Raw genomic sequence first — 2,934 nt, 5'->3', positions numbered from 1 at the left:
ATTTTCTTTCTTTTTTCATTTTTAAAAAGTATTAACACATTTATAAAAAATGTTTTAATAATTACTCCAAGTTAATAGCAAGATAATACATGTTTCAGTTGTTAGCACAACTGCACAAAATCCTGTTCTTTTTTGAATGTCAGGGATCTGCAACCTTTAAGCTAAAAGAGCCATTTTGGTCCAGTTACTGACCACAACCAAGCTCTAGCTGCGAAGTCACTGTTTAGAAAGATCCACTTTATCTAAGTTTTTGTGGCTATTAAGTCATTTATCTATAAAATGTATAATTATAACTTCTTCTACTTTTGGAAGCAGCACATACAAGTTCCTTTCAAAGTAAAATACACCCTTGTATCAAAAAGAATCCTCCCTCTGCAGCAGATTAATTTGAATTAAAAATGCAATGAAACCAAATCTCATATGACATTTCTGTAATTGTGAGTTTGGCGCACCGTCATCCTTTTTCTCTTTTTACTATTGAAGATAAACATGACAACACAGGGGTGGAATCCACTTTTTTGAATAAATGTATACGTGCATTATGCTTATTCTTGTACTAAACTACCATTATTTTTCTCAGTTATCTGACATGTTAAAATTCTAAATATAAATGACAAATAATGAAAATAAATTAACTAAGAAAAACTTAATTTATTATCAATCGTTGCATTTTCTTCTTAGTCAAAGAGCTCCAATGAAGGGATGAAGGAGTCGCATGTGGCTGTGGAGCCTCAGGTTGCAGACCATTAATTTAGGTGAAAAGCTCTCATACCTTTGTAACATATTAGGTCCAAAAAGCAATTTACTAAATACACTGTAACATTTTGCCTGAAAGAAAGGTAAAATTAATGTGTTATGGTGTAAATGTGGTATTGTCTTGAATGCTGAAATGATTGCTTTTGCTCTGTAATTGTAGTCATTGTTAGTGTGCACTGTTGCATTAAAGTGAGAAAGTAGGGTGACTGTAGATAGTGAAAGTAGTGATTATGGCTGTTGTGATATAATTTTGGTCTGCTTCATGGTTTACTCTGTCAACTAAAAGACTGTGGAATCTCAAATGTATGTAAGTTGGCTGTCTTATGATCTTATTGGTAGTATATACTTGTTGATATTGGTTTAAAATGCTTATCTTAGGATAAATGCACTATTATATGTGCTTACTTTTGCAACTAATGCCCCATTAACTTTTTTTCTAAAGCTTATGGTGGATTTATTGATTTGACGCTTGCAGTGGTTAAACATTCCGGCACCGATGCTCTGTAATAAACCTTGAAATGACTGCGGTCAGTGAAGAATAACCCTTTTCTGCCTTTTATTAATATTGGAAATAAAGTAACAGGAATTTCACATCAATAGTCAGTGGCATTTGTAAGTCCAATATTATGTAAAAACATTTTCACTGCTTATTACACCCACTCTCCTGTTTTGGCCTTTCAGTTCAGACTTTAAAGAGGTGTTATTGGATGCTTCACTTGTGCAGCTGCTGAACTGACTTGAGCAGACGGACTGAAAGTTGTCCTTGGGTGTAGTTCTCATATTGGATTTTAAACAGAACTCATAAACTGCCGGCTTGCGCTGTAATAACTGACTTCCTTCATGTGTGATCTGGGGTCAGACTCATATCCGGACTCCTGTTCCCTGGAGCATAGCTGCAGAGCAACGTTTGCACGCCTCGGGTCAAGAAAAACACACAGATTCAACTGGATCATCTCTCTGTTCAGACTTCTGATTGAATCTTGCTGTTGAGGAAGCTGCTGTCATGTGGTGTAGCCATGGAGTCTTCCTACACTTGTGGCAGCCTGTTTTTCAAAGAAGCAGTTTCATTTACTCTAATGAGAAACGCATCACTTCTCCCTGAATCTTATCAGGTTCCTGTTTATCTTGGTTTTGACTTAATCCTGTATGAGTTGAAATCCAAGTTGAATGCCAGAACTAACAGCTACAGAGTATTGTTGCTAAACATATTGCTCATTTTGTGGAAATTTTAAATAAATGTGAATATTTAGTAAACCAAACTTGCCTTTATATAGTTGTTTTATTTTAACTTGCTAGCTCTGCTGGGCTTTTCTTCAGATCTGAATGAGTTATTGGTATGAGTCACAACCGGCAGGCTTTGGCAATGCCTTAAAACCTCGAGGGTTATTCACACTAGAGCTTTTGTTTTACACCCTCTAACATTAGTTTGCCAAAAAGTGCCATTTCATATTCACTCATTATCTTCCCACCACGCCAGAGACACAACGAAGCAATAGGGCAACTGTGATGGGCTAAAATTAAATCGTCATAGCAACGTGATGTAGAACATCTGAGCATTTGGAGAAGTGATGAAACCTTGCTTCTTAGTCTCACATCTCCCCTTTCACTGTTTAAGAATTTTTAATTTTAGATGAATTTTGGCCACATTTCCGTTTTGAAGAGGACCCATTTGCAGCAGTCTGGTTAACCCTGAAAAGCTGAAGAGCTGGCTTTGTGCGCAGCTTTGCTGATGCTGCGGCACCGTTCTGCTGCTCTCAACACATTTGAGTCCAAACAGGTGCGACTGTCGTTGAGGGGTATAATATCACTCACAAATATTATGCAGGATATAAAAGTTAGCCACTGAACTCCAAAAAAAAAGCTTAGCTGCTTATCATATATGGTCAACGTCTGTACTTCCTGTGTTGGGTTTCACGCTTTTCATAGTCAGGATGCAGATAACACCCACGTGTTCTCTAACAGACCTGCAGTAGACTGCTAGTAGACATTACACTCTGCGTTGCTTGCTCCCTGGCTATCTGGTTGTAAAATAATTGCTTTAATAACCTTCTTGACACTTTTCAATGTGCCAAAAAATGTGTTATCTAAGTTTCACATTGTGGAGTAATTTCCAAAATGAGCTTTTAAGTACTAATTTGAACGATAGTTAATCAGCCTCCATTAGCAGCCAAAGAGAGA

The 2,934-nt window shown here is 36.9% G+C and overlaps 1 protein-coding gene across 4 annotated transcripts in view; it reads left to right on the top strand.

The window, feature by feature from the left end:
• The window catches only part of dennd1b (DENN/MADD domain containing 1B), a 111,978-nt gene that overhangs the window by 1,030 nt on the left and 108,014 nt on the right, over positions 1-2,934 (top strand). The window lies entirely within an intron of this gene.

This window comes from Oryzias melastigma, linkage group LG4 (assembly GCF_002922805.2).
Source record: "Oryzias melastigma strain HK-1 linkage group LG4, ASM292280v2, whole genome shotgun sequence".
NCBI lineage: Eukaryota > Metazoa > Chordata > Actinopteri > Beloniformes > Adrianichthyidae > Oryzias > Oryzias melastigma.
The sequence above is the reverse complement of the archived record's forward strand: the minus strand, read 5'-3'. Positions and strand labels throughout refer to the sequence as shown.